Below are 19,656 nucleotides of genomic sequence, written 5' to 3' on the forward strand. Positions count from 1 at the left end.
AGGTTTGGTTTGTCCTTTGGGATGAGGAGGAGGTGGTGCTCTAGCACTTGCTGGAGGAGAGAGAACTATCGATGGAGTCTGATCTCACCCAAACCAAGGCGAAGCTCAAGGAGGCCTTCGAGCGGGTTGAGCTCATCCATCAGGCGGTCTCAGTCGACCTACCATGCATCGCCTAGGTAAGCTTTCTGTGTTTTAGCATTTGTCCTCGACTCTTTGGTCTTCCACTGGTTGTCTCAGCGTGCTTGCTTCTAGCTTTATAGGAGTTAGAGGCGATGTCGATCTGTAAGTCCCGTTTCCTTTGGGAGGAACATGATCGGATGGAGCGGGAAGCCACAATGTCACGGTAGGTCAATGAGCTTGAGTGCCAGCTGGAATCCACCCACCATGAGTCCCAAGACCAGGTGGCCGAGGCGACGGGAGCGGTGGGCGGCAAAACTACTCGCAGTGGAATGGGCGACTGCTACTGAGCGGGGACTTGACACAGCGAAGGTCCACCTGGCAGAGACTGAGGCGGCGCTCCAGAAGTCCTTGGAGGCTATAGAGATGGAGTGGAAGGCCTAGTCGATAACAGATTAGGAAGTGCTCGCGCTCCGAGGGCAGGTGCTTGGGGTAGAGGAGTCGAACGCTCGACTGCTTGAGAAGGTGACCCGGCAGGAGGAAGGACTCTCCATCCTCGAAAACACCCACCTTGGTATGTACCTATTCCACCTTTGGTTGATGTCTCGGTTTTTCCTTTCCTTTGCTTCTAAACTTGTCATCCTTTTCCTAGAACTGGGCAAAAAAATTGGTTCTCTAGAGCGGGAGCTGGAGACAGCCAAGGCGGTGATCGATCGGAGCATGGAGGTGCTGCCAAGTCCCTTGAAGAGCGATGTGCTCTCGAGGGGGAGCTCGACCAGATCCACAACATCACCCAGGTGGTTGTCTCTGAGGTGTTCGGGTTGGTGCCGAGCACTAGCACACCCGCTGTCTAGCTGGCAGAGGTCCCGAATGAAGTTTGGCCACTCATCTCTGATGGGATGTTCTATGGGACATCGTGGGTGCTAACCTCAGTGGTGATGCACCACGCAGACCTAGACTTCGCCACCATCTATAGAGGGTACGCCGATGGCTAGAGTGCAGATGCCATCCATGTGCTTGGGAAGAGCTTGGTGCCATATGCACAGATGGTTGCCGAGCAAGTCTCCACGCAGAGGGTGATGGAGGCTCGTCGTGCAAGCATGGCTGAAGGCATGCGTCAAGAAGATGTCATCTAGCCTATGGATGTAGTGGAGACCAGGTTAGAAGTGAGCATCATCCCGCCTCTGACCAAGCCGAATGTCGATCTGTCGGAAAGCGAGTGGCCCTTATCCTCATCGACCGAGCCATCAGCCAATGCCGTCGGGTGGCCATAATGGAATTTAGAGTAGAAGCAGTCAATATGTGTAAAAGATAAGTTCATGGGGGAGCCCTCGTGTGAACAGTTCTTTGTATTCATGAATACTTTCATTTCATTTTGTGATGGAATCATTTCGTAAGGGGAAGCTTGTTCCATCCATTCCTTGTTTTTACCCAAGCATAGTGTCGGTGCAAAAATGTGTCAATGCACCGGGCACACAGCAAGCTAGAAGGATCTGCTTGATGGAGCAAGGCTGGAGATCCGCTTGGCTTCAACATAGGGCTAGCCAATCCTATGAATTCCTCCTGAGGCGTTCCAGTCAATTTGACCTATAATTGACAAAGAGAGAAAGTTTATCAGTAATTTAAGGTGGAACATTCCGGTTTTTGCCCAGACAGTTCTAAGTGTGCCGCTTCAGGAGTAGCTAGACGAGAAAATCGACTAAATAACCGATACGCATAGAAATCGGCTGTTACGGACTATAAAGCTCATGGGTAGCGATTGATTTTATGTTGGTACACGTAGATGTAAGTGAGATCATCAGCTAGGTAGATATTATCAGTATAAAGCATTGAGCCGATGAATCTAATGAGAAAGGATATAGCATGTGAACAAATCGACTATCTAATACGAACGGACCTACAAACACTCTGAATCTAATCTGTTACCATCAACAGTGAGGTTCGATCGGATCGATGATAGCTATGATGACAATAACAAACTAAAATCGAAGAATCCATAAAACCATCTATACATCGACAGGCTTTCTAAAAGATATGCTATATGTGTGGACGCTCAGGCGAATCGGCTAAAATAGCCAATTCAGGTGAAAAGGGACTACAGCGTGTGAACAATCCACTATTTAATGTGGACAAACCTATGTACTCATCAGACTTAACCTGCTATCTCTAAAAGTGGGGTTCGACCAGATTGATTGTAGCCGTGATAAAGACAACAAATCAAACATTTAAAGTAAATAGATCTATTCACATTCAACATAATCATGGAGACACACTGTAGGTGCTAAAGCGTAGGCGATCGGCTATTTTGCCGATGCAGGCATAGCAAATAGTTAAGGTCACGCCTGATCAAGAAAAATCTACCAACTTGCATGCTCCAATCTAAAGTGCTATCAGTGGGGATCGACCGAATCGTTACAGCCATAATAGCAAACCGTAGACTAGGTTTAACTAGCTAGCAAACCTTTTCGAGATCATACGTGCCTTAACCGCGTAAAATGCATGATCAAGATCGAGGTAGAACAGCCGATAAAACGTAACCCATCGCTCATTGTAAGAAATATCGTATTGTAACAAAGCAAACGACGGACTAAAAGGATGTGAGGCCGATATAGATCGATCTCGATCGGGCAGATTGATATTGTTGAAAACTAATGATCAATAAGAACATCAGCAAGATCGATAACTTAATGAATCTACCCAAAGGATGCCACCCTTATGTAGAGCCAATAACTTGACCTTAATCTAATTCGAGCAGTGGAGGTCAAACTTAACCGATGTAGACGTACTTGAACTAGATAAGAGTCAATAACTATCTTATACTAGAGTTCATAGTGGAGCTCAAACTTAACCGATGCTGCCGTACAAACAGAAGTATAAGCCATGACGGTACTTACAGACAAGCCGGAGGTTGGCCAGACCGATGCAGCCTTGCTTGTTGAAGAACTCACCGAGATCTACACTACTCCTACTCCTAAGGGTTGACATAAAGCTGAAAAAACTAACTTGTATTGATTGGATTGATGTCTTTTACAATAGCCGGAGTCCATATTTATACCCGGAGCCTAAGCATGAATCCTACTTCAGTACGACTCATTACAATCTTTGATATAAAAGAAAACATTACTAACTTAAGATAACTTGGACCCTAATCTTTCCCTTTTTGTAGAGTCCAACATGTATTCCCTGATGCCAACCGTAGCTCATTGTCTGTTGATGTCATTTGAAGAGAGCTGATTCCAGGGTCGCATCTAGATCAGCTGACATCGATCCTTATGTAATCGATTCCTTGATTGACACAACCTTGGAAGCTTTGAGTTCTCGCGTACTTCTTCCCAAATTTTGGTGTAAACACATGCCCCAATTTTGGGATAAAAATGATTTTCTTCCAAAATTCCTATTTACTTGTTTACCATGTGGCAACCATTTTATTCTGAGATGCGTGACTCCTAACTTCCTGGTCTGAGTCTTATATAATATCTCAACAGTATCTTTTCCAACTTACTTGGCCCTTTTGCTTTCCCCTTCTTTCTCGAGCAAATCTCAATAGCCGACGCTGCCATCACCAAAGCCTCAACCCTAGCAAGTCCTTTGCCCTATCAAGATTTTATTCAAGCAATCTTCCTCAGGTTCAAATCTATTTTGACTGCAATGGTGACCGACGACCACATCCCTGAGGTATGCTTCCAAGTTCCTGCTTTCCAAGCACCAGCCGCTACCCTGCATTTCCTTTCTTCTCAAATTTATTTAATCTGATTTCTAGGAAATGAGGAACAACATCTTGATTCCATCGGCTGTTGCTCCCAATGTCTATTTTCTTGGGCCTATGGATGACCCTGATCCATCTGATTTTATCCGTCAAGAAACCAACCAAATCCCCTCTAAACAATCTATAGTGGATTTGTCCTCCTAGAACACTAAAACTTCCTTTAGAAACTGGCCTAAAATGCTTATGGGATGGAGAGACTGGTTTCGTAGGGTATCCGATAAAAGGCTAGAGATTGGGAGGTTTATGACTTGAATCAATGTTTGACACTCTCGTTGTCTGAGATGGAGCAGAATGATCCACTCCTGATTTCTGCATCTTATTTCTAGTCTAACACCCTAAATGCTTTTGTTTTTTATCATGGCCCAATGACCATCACTTTGGCCGATGTTTATATGTTGACTGGCCTTAGAATAATAGGATCAATGCAACCTTATGACTTTTTAAGTGCTGGATCTAAGAAATTAGCCAAAATATCAGACTACGCGGGATGGGCAAGCTACATTCTAAACCATGTTGGAGAAGGGTCAACTGTTAGCGAAAGAGAATATGTAGCCTTTCTAAACATGTGGTTAGAAAGATTCATGTTCTGTGGGTCATCTTGCGGTCTGACTTATAATCATAAACTCATGATAGAGCATCTGGCAGTAGGTGCTGAAATTCCTCTTGGCAAATATCTATTGGGGTTAGCTTACCATTTGATGCATCAGGTGGCCGCTCAGCTGCTGAAGAATGAAGCAGTGCACACCATCAGCAGCCCTTGGTGGCTGATACAAATGTGGTTAAACTTGTATATGCATAAGATTGTAAGGCCAAATCTATAGAATTTGAGCTTCCCTTCCTCAAGCTTTGATGAGGAATACAGAGGCAAAGAAGGAAGAACCCATCAGTGGATGAACTATGGTGAAGCCGCATCGGCCACAACAATTGTTGTCAATGTTGGCCATCTCTTCAAGAGGTTTTATAGAGGGTTTGATGCAGATACCCTGACTTGGCTACCCTATGATGAGGATGAGAATAGGAGCTGGTCTTCCCATTCAAATTTTGATTTGAATCAGGCTGGTCAGACAAAATGGTAGCTGCAGTCTTCAACTCCTTCATCAAACCTTGTGTTGTTCTAGCCGAATTTTGTCATGGTCGAGGCAAAATGTCTACAGGTTCTGTCCTTCTAGGCAACCTTCCAACCTGAGTTTTATAACCCTTCTTTTGTAGCTTGTCAGTTTGGTCTTGGTCAACTACCTCCTCAACTATTCTTCAAGGATATATTGAAGCCAAGAGAGGGTATTAGTGAAGTACTGGAATCCTCTAGTGTCTTCCAACTAGGATTAGATCCTCCTTCCTTTTGTTTACATGACTAGACAAGAGTTAACTTCTCCTCCAACCTTTTTGACTCTTGGTGGCAAGAATGACACTCCCATCTCTTCTACGGGCCGGTCCATCCTAGATGCATAGCTCTAGATGGAGAGTTTGCTTCTGATAGTGAGGTAACTTACAATTCCTTTTCTAGAAAAAATATTTGATGAATTCCCCTTGCCAACTGTTCTAATAGACCTTTTTAGGATGCTGAATTTGAACCCCCAAGCTTGGACAAGAAGGGGCATTCTATAGATTATCAACCACCTTGTCCAGTCTCAAGGACATGATCAACTACGCCCACACTGAAGAAACTAATGAAAACTCAAGCTGCCCCTACAATCGTAACGTATCAATCCTCAAAATGTAAGACAACCCAAGGGACAACCCAGAAAACTATTACTAGGAAAAAAGACTTCGCAGAATGAGACCATCAGCTGCCTAGGTAAAACAATTACCCTTATCTCAAAGGGATATTCAACTTCTAATCCCGTTCCTTTCTTCATAGTTATCAACCATTATATCTCAACCTGCTCTGGGTGCGAAACTATTATCTTAGGCATTCAAGTCAGCATCAACTGATCCTTCATCGATCGATCCTCAAAAGGAGCCAATTTTGGTTGAAACAACCGATGCTTCCAAGGCAATAGAAGATGTAAGTCCTTCCATTTCACCCCCTAATGCTGCCAAGGCATTTTTCTTAAAATTCTTGATTTTTATTCAGTTTTCACCCTTTCCTGATCATCTACCATGTCAGACACTCCCTAAGGAAACATTCATGCAAGAGCAGGAGTATGATAGTCCACCTATTGACAGTGATCCTATTGGCACTGTCATCTAGACTGTTGAATCCTCAGTCCAATAGACAATTGATGGTAAGAAAGTTATATGCTTGGTTTATCTTTCGACACCAAATCTGAGCTAAAGATCTTCCTTGATGTTTGCATATACCAATGCTGAAAGTTTAGAGCCAATTCAAGTAGATATCATTGGTGCATAATCAGCTGCTCCTTCTCCCCAGATAGAGACCACCATAGAAAAGGTACTGTATCCACTTCATCATTTATTTTATTATAGACTGATTCAGTCCTCCTAACCAAGATTTTCCTATATATACAGGCACTTAATCTTCTAGCTCTGAGCTACTCTTTCAACCTTGAAGAGTACTTTGATGAAGATAAAATCAGCTTGTCAGCCATCTCTTCTAAAGAAGCTATATCAGAAGAGACCAGAAATCGGCTAAGGGATGTACTGCCAATACTTGAGAAGAATATAGTCGATTTGGTCCAAGATGCGGATTCAATGCAAAGAGTCTCCTTGGCCTTTAAGGATAATTCAGCCCTAGTTCTTACAAAAGTCTTGTCATCTTTGTCTTCCATTGAAGATCAAGCCCCAAAGGTGAAAAAGGCTCAGAGGAACCTCTCTAACCGTGAAACTTTATTGGCCAAGAAGAACTCCAATAGGCAAGAGGCCAAAGAGCTGACACAGCTGATCGATGATTTGAAGAACTCCTCTCCTAGGATCGATCTAGAGCTGACCCAACTAGAAGCTAGGCGTGTAGAACTTGAGAAGGAACTAGAGAATGTGAGGACTGCCATTGATCACCACAAGTCTAATCTGGCTCAAATACCCGATGCCATTAAGCAGAAGAAACAAGAACTGTTGGCTAAGGTTAGAGAAGGCAGGGCCATCTGCAACAGTCTTGAGGATATTCCTGGATCAGTCGTAGAAGATAAGCAACAAATCACAGAAGTCGACACTATTTGGCTAGAAGCATTGAAAGCAATCCGGGATGTTCTAGACTTGTAAATTATATGTTAACATGTATCTTGTGTAGAATCAATAATAACCATATTTTCTATTGACTTGTTGTATTTCTTGTTTTGGCTAAAGAGCTGATTTAAAAATAGTCGATTCCAGACTTCTAACCTTAATCCAATTAAGTCTAAAAACATGGCTTTTATTAAGAGAACCCCTCAATCTTCTATCCTCAGTCACCAACGCTGCATTCTCTTCAACATTAGTGAAGTGGCGCTTCACCTCCTATTAATTGAGGTTGCCTTTTGCATGTCCTAAGACGTCCTCCACTTCGTTTTGTGGCTTCAAATACCAGCCGAGGGCTCTGGCCTCAAACCACTCGCAACTGCTCCTATTCCTTTGCACTTCTCTGCCCTCGCAAACTCTGTAGTGGCTTTCTTCCCCTTCTTGTAGATCCAACCAAACTTCATGGCCGGCGAGGACAACTGAGGCAAATGTGCGGCGGAGGAGATTTTGGAGGAGGACATGCCGGTGAGCCAACGCCTTCGATGCATGAGGTGAGATCGATATCTTCTACTCATGGCGATGAACTTTTCCTAACTTGTCTATAGGTTCATCTTGAATGATAGCCTTCATCCTCTTCGTAGGGCTGATGAGCCCTCTAATCTAGTATCTGATGCTGCCTCTGTGCTGAACTCATCGTCGGACTCCTCCGATTCCTATAATGGCAATGACGCCCGGCGTTTCCTCCGAGAGTGGAAGGTAGCCCAGGACCGTTATTCTGAGGCAACTCAGGAAAATGGCTAGCTTGAGATCCATCTCAGGGTCTCTCAAGCCGCTCTTCACGCCACCTAGGAAGAGGCTAGCGCTGCTTGGGCGCGGCTAGCCGAATCCGATGCCATGGTGGCGGGTAAGATGGACTCCAAGAACATATTTACTTTGATTTTTATTATCCTTATCTTGATAGTTTCCTTCGTTTTTGTGGTCGCCAGCCCTAATGGTGCAGTTGGAGTCCCTCCAACTAGCAGCGAACATGGCTATGGCGGTCATCAATGCCCGAGGCCCCCTCATCAATGCCCGCCTCCATGATGCTCTGACCCACATCCAGGAGATCACCTTTCATGGCATCTATCATGGCGCATCGATGGCGCTGGCCATGGCATAGGTCAAGACCGGGTATGAGTTCCGTACCATGGAGACCGGTTTCTCGATGGGTGACGGCCCTGAGGAGCACGAGGTCTTAATCGAGGAGTTTGTCGATGCAGCGGAGGCCATCGTGGACATCACATCCACTCAGGTTGTGATAAACAATGTCTTCGATTAGTTTGTATTTAGGGCAAACTAATCAATGAATGAAATCTTCCATCTTTCTATGATTGTATCTGTGTACTTTCTGCAGTGTCATGATTTTTCCTGTGTCTATTTTTGCTCTATAGGCGATACATCTCGTATTGGCTTTTCTCCCTTTCAGGGTTGATTTTGAACTAGAGGCGATACCCTTCTAGTACCGGCTATTAGATCTGATGACTGAAGAAATCGGCTGTCAAGTGTTGATCCAAACATTAGGATAATATTCCTTCAAACATCTTCCATCGATCTCTTATTGATAGGTTGCACCATAACTTTTCAAACCAAAGCTTAAACAATCGACCGATCTAGGCCAAGCATCTCATTAAGCAGATCAGTCTTTTAAATTTCCTTTAATAAGTCTATCAACTCTAGCTTGTACTCAAGATCCAACTTAACACTCACATACGTCAGCCTAGGCCTATCTCCAAGACCAAGGTCTATCTCTTTTAATCCACCGGCCGACGCGGAGTCATGCCCTAACTTACCACTTGTGCCATCCGTTGGATTATCCATTAAAACAAGCTCTCAGAGTTGATTGATTTGATCCGCTGTTGGCTTTCATTAGTAATCTTAATGAAGCCTCCTTCCCATAGCTTGCTAGAAAAACACTCGAAATCTTCTAGCTCCCAATACACTGGATCGACCGTTGCGATACTCACAGATTCATCAGCGTGAACCAGTTCAACATCATCTCCATGACATTAAATCAAATATTGATGCATGGTTGATGGTACACAACAATTTGCATGAATCCAATCATGACCAAGGAGTAGACTATATGAACATTTTCCATCAATGACGAAGAATGTGGTTAGTAAAGTTTTACTTCTGATTATCAGTTCGACGTTCATTGCCCCCTAGTCTTAGATGCATTACCCCCAAAATCCTTAAGCATCATATCAGTCTCAATCAAATCTCCTAGTCCCTTGCCAAGCTTGCAAAAAGTGGTATAAGGTATAAGATTGATAGAAGCACCTCCATCCACCAACATCTTGCTCATCGGCTTCCCATCAACAAAACCCTTTACATATAAAGTCTTTAAGTGTCGATGTTTGACTGGCTTATCGAATATAACCTGCTATATCACTGTTAACTTGGCAACTATCTCTTCATATTGCGATTCATCAAAATCCGAATAGATTTCTTGGTCTGCTGGAGCCCTGAATTCTGATGGCAATAGAAAAGTCATTTGAATATTAGCCGATGGTTGACTCCTATCGGCTGTTTGTTTAGCATGCCACACTTGAGGTCTACCAGATGTCTAAGCCTATTCTAGCTCTCTATTCCTTAGGCGTTGCACCCTCCTTTTTCCGGCTTCTTGTCAAACCTCCTGGACACCATTGGCCTTCCGGCTAAACATATTCTTCCTCATTACTTTCTTCTTCATAATCGGCCCAGTTTTTGTCAACAACTCGATTTCCCAGCCGATTATGAACACTTTTATTTTTCAAGCGTCGATCTATATTATTATGATGACACTCATCTCGAGCATGGATAGACTGGCGGTTGGCTTGAGATTGCCTAAACTCCTAATATTGCTCGCTGCTCTCTAGGCAATTATTTCTAGTAGGCAATTTCAAACCTTCATTCCAACAATGTCTAAAGAAAGGACAATTTCAATGCGATTTAGCTTGCTTTCTCTCATACCTTTCTTTTTTTTGTTGACGCTGGTATTCTTGTTGTTCTAACTAACGTTGATAATCCTTTTCCTTCTATCGTTGCCATTTATTCAACAAAATTTGAGATGTAACACATGGCCTTATCGCCCTGTCCCTCGACGTCTCTCCCTGCTCATATTGGCTCTTTTGTTGGTCACGATGCCTTCAGTCTCTCTATATTCATCAGCCAATATTTGCATCTCGGGATCGACTATTCTAGTTTCTCTTGATTTGGTTGATGTCAGGACCTTGGCCTTTCCTTTGAGCAACCTAGCATCAACCATGTTCTGATCTCTTGGGAAAGGATTATCATCAACTTTCATCTTTCGAGGTGTATCAAATTTGAGCCTTCCTTGTTGAATAGCCCTCTATATATGTTGCCAGAAAACTCTGCACTCATTAGTAGAATGAGAAGTGGCATTGTGAAATTTGCAGAACTTCTTATTCTTCAACTGATCAGGGGGCAACATAACATGATTGTCGGGCAACTTGATCAGTTCCTTCTCAAGTAAGAAATCGAAGAGCTTGTCCAATTTTGTGACATCAAAATCATAGCTCTCTTCAACTCCTCTTCCCCAAGGATTTGGCACCATTACTGTCTTCTTACCCCCAATTCCATTCAGTCGTGACAACCTCTTCTTCTTCATCGTCTTCATAGCCATCATCAACTGAATATGGATTATAGGTTTTAGCAATTACGGTGCTCTTCTGGAATTGGGTATCTCTGCGCATATTCTGAAATTGTCTATTGAGCGCTGCCACTTGTTGAGCCAACTGACCTAAATTGTCAAACTCTTGTCCCAGCAGCTTCTCTCTCTATGTTGGCAACATTCCTTGAACGGCCAATGCAGCTAGCTAATCATCGGTAAAATTCAATGAGAAGCACATATTTCTAGTCTCTTGGAACCTCTGAAGAAACTCGATGCCCGATTTATTAGTTCTCTGCCTTATAGTTGTCAAATCGGTAATTTTCTTTTCTCCTGTCCCAGTGTAAAAATATGTATGAAACTTCTTCTTTAGGTCAGCCCAATTAGCAATGGAGTTAACTGGTAGCGATGAAAACCAAGTAAAGGCTAGCCTTGACAGAGACAAGAAGAAGAAACAAACTCGATAGGCCTCTTCAATGGATGTTTCACCCAACTATGTGAGACACCGACTAACATGTTTTATTATGCTTGTGCTATCTTGGCCAGTGAACTTGGCAAATTCTAGGAGCCTGTAATTTGTAGGAAGAGTGACCAAATCATACCATTCTGGATATAGGTGTTTATACGAGAAGGTCTACCCTTTTTGCTTCAAACTGAACTAATTCTTCATCATCTCGGTCAATCTAAGCAACAACTCATCAACATCTGAATTTAGATTTCTCTGCAATTGTTGACCCATCTGTGGATTAAAATTTTAGGTACCTTGATACCCTAGATTTGGCATCATGTGACGGGTATTGTAATCTGTGCCATAATGATACCCTTGTGGAATCTCTATCTATTGGGTCCTTTGCTGGTTTGGTGCTTGAAGTCTCTAGTTATAAATGTTAGGATCTATATCTCTATGAATCTTTTGAACTAGTGGCGCTATTTTTTGAGCCGATGATGGTATTTGGCCTAATGTGCCAAAATTAACCATCTAGTTCTAACCTTGCCCCATCGGCTATTGCACATGCTACACTGATGATCTAGGATTATACTGTATCTAATTAGCAGTAGCACCTTAAACTTGCTTAGATGAGCTCTAAACTGCCTAGATATCATCATAACTAGCTGGTGTTGCTTCTTGATGGCTAGTACCGGCCTGATCATCATAACCAGAAAGCGCTTGAGGAGTTCGCAGTCCTTGTAGAAGTGATTAACGGGGTAGGTATGGTTGGTGCATGGGCTCTCCATAAGCTTGTCGAAGTGGTCGGGCTGGCCCTGCTAGGGCTACTTGCCTGCACGATCGGCCATGGCAACCAAAGCAGAGTTGGCCAGTCGACGCCAATCCTTCTTGTTCTTTTTGCCCCTTTGCGTGGAGGGTCCCTCGTCTTGGTCCTCACGCTTGGCCTTGCTCTTGTCCTGGCCTCCACTAAAGACCGCTCCAACCACCTCCTCGCCGGAGGTGTGGTTTGTGATGACATCAAGCAGTTCATGGGGGGTATGGGGCTTCAGATAGTTGAGCTTGTGGATCAGGGACTCACAGGTTGTCCTAGAGAGGAACACGCTGATGACATCAGCATCAATGACATTAGGAAGGGAGTTGCATCATTTTGAGAACCTACGGATGTAATCCCATAGGGACTCATTGGGCTCATGCTGGTAGCTCTTGAGGTCCTAGGAATTCCCAGGACGGACATACATCCCCTGGAAATTCCCGATGAAGATCCTCTTGAGATCCACCTAGTCACGGATGTTGTCTGGCAGGAGGAATTTAAGCCATGCTCGAACATGCTCCCCCATGTAGATGGAGAGGTATTGAATGATGAAGTGGTCATCATCCACCCCTCTGGCTCGGTAGGTGAGCCAAAAGTCTTTGAGCCATATACCAGGATTCATTTCCCTGGTGTATTTAGTGATGTTGGTAGGTGGTCGGATGTGCTATGGGAACGGTGCTTTCTAGATGCAACGGCCAAAGGCCTGTGGTCTTAGGCCATCCGAGCTGGGACTCCGGTCATCTGGTCGGCGACCATGCCTGGGGTGCATTCCCCCGCTCCCCTTGATGGTCCGGCTAGGGCCTGTGCTGCCTACTCTCACCGCCCCATGATGGACATCATCATCACGCTGGGCTTGACGCTGATTATTGATGATGCTATGAGCGTCCCAGTTCAGCCTAAGCCATCACACACAAGTGGTTGGTGTGGAGCGGGAGTCGGGTCAGGCCATGGTGCAGCTACATCCTCCTATTCCATGCCTGGCGACTATAGTGGTGAGCGGATGGAGTGATTCAACTGGTGCACCCCATTCCCCTAGTGAGGAGAGAGGCCATGAGTCGATGTCACAACATGGAGCTCTCTGCCTATTGGATGGTGGTAGTTTCCACCAGCGCTCGGAGTTTTGGTGGATCGCCTGCTCCTAGGGTCGTTAGGCTCAAGAAGGCCATGTAGAAGCATCACCACAGTGGCGATGTTCTGGCCAGCCTGAGCAAACTATGGGGGATTGTTCCCTCCATCCATAATGTTGCGCTAGACCTAGCGGGCACAACCCCGAGCGCCGCTCATCGGGTTCTGCGTGTGTGGCATAGCGTGCTGCACCAAGCGTGCCGGTGCAGGTGGCAGCTGGCTCTGCCGCCTTTGTTGTAACTCTTTGTCATGCTCCAGCGCATGAGTAAGGGCCTCTGCATGAGGGTCCAGAGGGGTGTGAGTCTATAGGCACTTCGCTACCACCGGTGGCTGTCTCAGAGCGTCTACCATAGCACACTCCTAGGAAAGAGGGTGGCTAGGTGCCACGGCGCCACCGATGCTGGAGCCATCGCTTTCAACCTCATCATCCATGAGGTCGTGGAAAGAGGCGGGAGCATAGCCTGCCATCCCCATGAATTCAGATGTGAGAGGGGGCAGCGTCAGCATCTTTTGGAGCCCCCATGCGTACGCATCCATGGGGGACACAAGGCCGTAGGGGAACTAGTCGCATGGCGGTTACGGTGGGGACAATGGGGTCCCTCCAGAGAGTCGGCGGAAGATATTAAATAGCATGTAAAGAACAAAATGTATGTTACTCACAATGGGGTTTGAGCCTAGTGTGGGCTTGAAGCGAAACGTAGGTGTCTCATCATTGAGGTCGCCAAGTGGCCTAGAGCTGACAGAGGGCGCTCCTCCTCCGACAGGCATAGGGACAAGTGCCTCCTCATGGAGGCGAAGCACGCCGAGCTGGTCAGCAAAGAAGTCTAGGCTTCCAAAGAGGAAGGTCTAGGATGGCTTGAAGATGGGAGGAACCCACATCCCAACAGGTGGGAGCGTGGGAAACTCCAGCAAGCTGAAGTGAATTGTATCGCTTGAGCCCGTCATGATGAAGATGGCAGAAAGGTGGGCCATCCGATGACCAAAAGCATGAACGTACGGCATCCTCCCCACGGATGGTGCCAACTATCGGTGCAAAAAGTGACCAGCAAGTAATTTTTTGTAGTTTTGTCATACGTTGTGATCAGATGTGGCCTAGCACTTAATGACATAGGGTTTATACTGGTTCAGACAATATGACCTAAGTCCAGTTTTGGTCGTTCGGTGACTTTATTCCTGAGCCTAGGTGCTCGATGTTTGCTGTGGGGTTACAAACAAGTGGGAATAAGATAGGGGGTGTTAGAGGTCTGGTCAGACTCTAGACTGAAGAGCCAAGAGTGATAGGTGCCCCTACACGCGCTAAGTATTGGAATGTATGCTCTATGTAGCTTTAGAGTTCTAGAGCCGTGGAGCTGTTCAAGTGCTCAGAATGTATAAAGCTAGCAGAGAGAGAGTCGAAATGATCCTGCTCCTTCCTAGGAGAGAGTGCATCCCCTTTTATAGGTGAAGGGGATGGCCTTACAAGTTAGGAGAGAGAGAAAGAGAGAGTGTGTGTTTCCTAGTCTTGTTGCCTACGCCGTCAGATACAAGACAGTTTGTCGGCGCCCATAATACTATTGACGCCTAGATGCATGTGGTAGGTTCCACCGTGTTCTTCTGGTATGGCAAATGTTGATGCCTACCATATTGTAGGACAGATGTCAGCGCCCATAACACTGTTCGTGTTTTGACATGTCTAAAAGGTTGCAAAGTACCCTTCTGGCATGGCCTGATAGTACTGTCCTATAGGTGTGCAGGGTACGGTCCTCGGTATTGCGGTTGACTTGAGCGCCTTACCTTATCTACTCCGCCTAATTTCTTAGGTCCTCACCGAGCGGGCATCCCCGATCGGTCGTTCCCAGTCGGCTCTGACCGTGCCAATCAGAGAAAAGCTATAAGTAGTGGTTTGGTGTATTCCCGGTCGGAGAAGCGGGTCAAAGTCGGAAGCGAGCGTCGTCCCATCCTTGGCCAGGCCTTCCGGTCGGAGACTGGATCGCTCTTCTAGCTTGTTGTTAGGTATCTGGGCCGGCCCAGGAGTTGCACGTCATTTGTAATGCCATCTGTTGGGCCAAGCTTTTGCTGGGAAGCAGGCCCATTAGGGACCCCGGGTTTATGAACCCGATATCACTCAAGTGGCACTAGATAACCGACATGCAAACAAGTTTGCCCCTCTTGATAGTACAGCCATCTATCATAAACTCGGTCATCAACTTCTCTACACACCTATGACCAGTGAAATGAAATGTCATAGGTTATACCTTTGCCTTGCGCATTCCATTCCATCTCCTCCAATGTTGATGCAACACATGCACCAACACGATCAACAATGATATGATCCACTTCATATCAACACGTGATCATATTGGTTCATCGATCTTGACTTTACTTGCTTTTCACCATTGCCTTCATCCATCAGCGCCAAGTCTTGCTCAAGCTTCACCGCCACGCGGTCCATCGCTCCAAAGCCTCTGACTTACCCTTCATGCTTGCAACCGGTCCATCAAGCCAAATCATGTCCTGATCTTATACACCTCAATCACATAAATCAATGTCATGTTTCATGTGCAATGAGCTCCTTCATCATCACATGTGTGAGCTTTCCAACATCTCCAATCCATTTTCACCTTCATGGCATATGTTGCTCACACACATGTACCCATGGACTAATCACCTGTGTATCTCACATGAACACAATTAGTCCACCTAGGTTGTCACTCAATTACCAAAACTACACAAGGACCTTTCAATCTCCCCCTTTTTTGGTAATTGATGACAACTCTACAAAGATATGGAAATTAAGCTCTTTTGGATTCATGTTGCTTGCCCAAGCAATTTTATCATGTGTAAATGATTTTGGACAAGTACCACAAACCCAAAATGGTAGTCTTAGCTCCCCCTACATATGTGCTAGAGTGTTTGGTTTGAAGCTCGCACATATGTATAGATTGAAATTGTGGGAGAGTAATTACTACCAAATGATGCTAAGGTGTATAGAGTAAACCTTTGAAGCGTGATACCAATCGGAGTTGCACTTTTAACACCATCCTTAGCACCATGAGTAGCTAGATATCACATGGAAATAAAATCACTAGATACCTCGTGAGATCAACATTTAAAGCAAGGTACTAGCATTACTTGAAAAGCATAGCTAGTGTCTAGCTATCATCCTATGCATGTTAGTTTTTATTTCATCAATCAAATTCTTCAACTAGCATACACCACACAAGCATGCATATTGAATTTAAAAGTTTATGCAATGCAAGCAAGCACATGAATATGCACATATCAAATGCAACCAATCAAAGTTCATGAGTTTGCTCCCCCTACTATTGTGCTTCTCTTGTCAAAGAATTTTGATCCATCTCTTTTCTTCAATGTTGCTCCCTCTTTGTGCATGTCCATGTCAAACCTCTACTTCTTTGTCTCAATCTCTCCCAAAGCTTTAATATCTTTAAACAATCTCTCCCCCTTTGTCATCAATTCCCATAAAAGGTGTGCCTCTCATTGATGCAAAGGTTTGTATTTGGGGTAGATGGTTGAAGCTTGACTCTTGCATTTTTTGTGGACATCACTTGATTGTTGGAATGACACCACTTGTAGATACCACTTGTATAGCTTCTTGAGATACCACACATAGGATTTTTTACCTTGATACCAATTTGTGGGACACCTCCCCCTATGTGATATCATGGGTCATTCATTTGATAAACTTGAGCTCTTATAGGTGAGGGATGCATTTTTTATTTGATGATCACTTAAAGTTGAGGATCACTTGTGGAACCATCATCTTGTATGATTGATACCACGTGTAGATGTGATACCAATTGAAAGAATTTTCAAGTATGGAACCACTTGTTGGATTTGTTAATTTTGACCATTTCTTGAACACTTGCTATCTTCATGAGTACCTTGTGAGTTGATCTAGACATCACTTGTGAATTCTTGATAAAGTACTTAAGTCTAGGTACCACTTGAAACAAACAAACTAGATATCCATTTGCATTGTTGTCTCATGCTTGTACTCTTTATATTTATCATGAGCTTCTAAGTTGACTTGAACTAAATTGATTTGCCTAAGCTTCCAAGTCTGGTTTGTACCAAAGATAAGCTTCTTCACACCTCTTGCAAGGGTTATCTTGCCAATGTTGTACTTGTCACTTGTTGGCAATCCAAATTAAATTAAGTACTTGGGTTTACTAGCTCATGAACAAATTCATATGCTAACCTAATGGGAATGGGGATCTCGATCTTCCGTCAGGTAGAGGTAACTATCGTTGTGGCGGAGAATGACACACCGATCTGGCTTCAGATCGAAAGATCAAACCCTACAATCTTAGCACCATAACTCCTCTTGCATCACACGTGGATACAATTCCTTATCATACGTGGATGAATTTAGAACATGACCATGCAATTTTTCACTAAAGTAAGCAATGGGTTTACCATCTTGCATCAAAACACCCCCAATGCCAACTCCACAAGCATCACATTCTAGCTCAAAAGTCTTACCAAAATTTGGAAGTTGCAATAATGGTGCATGTGTGAGCTTGGCCTTCAAAGTGTCAAAGGACTCCTCATGTGCCTTTCCCCAATGAAACACCACCCCTTTCTTCGTCAACTCATGCAACGGGGCAGTAATGGTGCTGAAATCTTTGACGAAGCGGCGGTAGAATCCTATAAGACCAAGAAAACTCCTCACCTATGTAACAGAACCGACCAAATTATAAGAACGTAAGTACCAAAATAATCACCGAAGTGGTTAAATTCCTGTACTTAAGCTCCCATAATCCTGATAGTTCAGAAATCACGAAGGATTTCAAACAACTCTAGACATACAAACCAAGACCATAGTGATTCAACACAACACATCATTCGTTACAACATTTCACAAGTGGCATGCGGATTACATCCATCAGAGTTCAAATAAAATATTACAAACCAAGTTCAAATTTGCGGAAGCAACATAGTTTAGTACATAACTTCATAGTTTCAAATACATTGCCAGATCTTAGTCATGTCCCACAAAAGCATCTTCAGGTATGAGAACTAGGATAGATCGCGCCCAACGGTCTAGTCTTCATTCCCAGCCAGGAGAAGGCAATACTTGCAGCAACCAAAGTAGAACTGGTCATCTGCAATAGGTGGAAGATAAACCCTGAGTATGAGAAGGTACTCAGCTAGACTTACCCTATCAAAACTAGAAATAAAAGACACCAAGGGTCATGCAAGGCTTATGAGGTGGGCTAGCTTGACACAGTTGCATAAAAGAGCTTATGAATATAAGTGACCAATTTAAACTTAGCATCAAGTTTATCATCATTTACCTATCCACTAGATTAGCACATGTACTATAGCACTCACTTATTAGGAGCAATCAATATTAACCATAGCAGGTATAATAAGGCTGTTATCATCATATCATCATTTCTGAACCATTATGTTATTTAGTGTATCTACTTTGGAGATAAGCGCGTCAAGTTCTCACTAACCGGGAGAGACGGTGACTCGAATCGAATTACAACTCAGCTAAGGGGGTATTCCTAACTCTCACCCTGGCATACTTTGTAAGGGTAGCCGTAGGTCACCTTTGGGACAACTCAGGAACTAAATTCGCGGGTTCGATCAGCGCCAGCACTCTTAGGGATTACCCTTCTGCCAGAACGATCTGGACTTTTAAATCACCTACCCTTGGACTCATGCCTATGGCTCCCTTCCGAGGCGTACTTTATACTTATCGACTCCCGGTCTGAGGTGAGCTACTTGGCTTCGTGGTCGGTATTCAGACATGGCCATCTAAGAGAGAGGCATGCGTTCAACATGAATAGGAAAGGCTCCAAGATTCAGTCCTTAAGTGACACAGACGGAGTCACTACAAACCGGCAAGCCTCCGTCCGGTCTTCATTTCAAATTAAGACAGGTTCTTTTCCACGATAGCAAATATAGCCAACCGTGCCATATGTATATTCCTATATCTCGCAGGTGACAGGAAATCACCTGACTTCTACCGCGTTTAAGCAGGGCTAAGCACTACACAAGCCTGAGTTACATAGGATTTAGGGTATCAATATCTGGACAAGGATTGGATAACCAATGCAGCAAGTGTTTGCATCCAACACCTAACTTAATGCAACAATATATATGTAACAGTAATACTTTAATTGCATTTTGGAAATTAGGAGGCTTAATATGCTCCGGGGCTTGCCTTTCACAAAGTTGCACAAATGGTGATCCAGGCACTCAACGGCGACCTCGTCTGGCACTTCTCCCGGGGCTGCACCTCCTGAACCTCCGGTGTTGGCTGCTGCTGCTCCCCGCTCGGTTCCTCGAATTCCAGTAGGGTCACTCCTTCCGATACACCTATTGCATGCCGATGCACAAGATAAATATCATGAATGCATAAGGAATGACATGATGCTCATGATGAATAGATCACAGTAAGTGTTTAACAAAAACATCACTGGACACTCGTTTACCGATTAAGAACAGCTCTATTCAAATCACTTTAAAACATGTATCTCACTTAACTTGAAGAACAAGATCAACTTACCTAACTTGCATAACCTAAGATAAAGATGCTCATCTTCAGTTAAAGGCCTAACACCTAGGAACATTACCACAAGCTTAGGAATAGTAAAGGCATACTTAAATCA

General features: G+C 44.3%; 1 pseudogene; it reads left to right on the forward strand.

Annotated features, from left to right (window-relative positions):
• Positions 1-7,042, forward strand: part of LOC136515592 (uncharacterized) — a 43,897-nt pseudogene extending 36,855 nt beyond the window's left edge.
• Positions 7,043-19,656: the final 12,614 nt, after the last annotated feature.

This window comes from Miscanthus floridulus, chromosome 17, assembly GCF_019320115.1.
Source record: "Miscanthus floridulus cultivar M001 chromosome 17, ASM1932011v1, whole genome shotgun sequence".
Lineage (NCBI taxonomy): Eukaryota > Viridiplantae > Streptophyta > Magnoliopsida > Poales > Poaceae > Miscanthus > Miscanthus floridulus.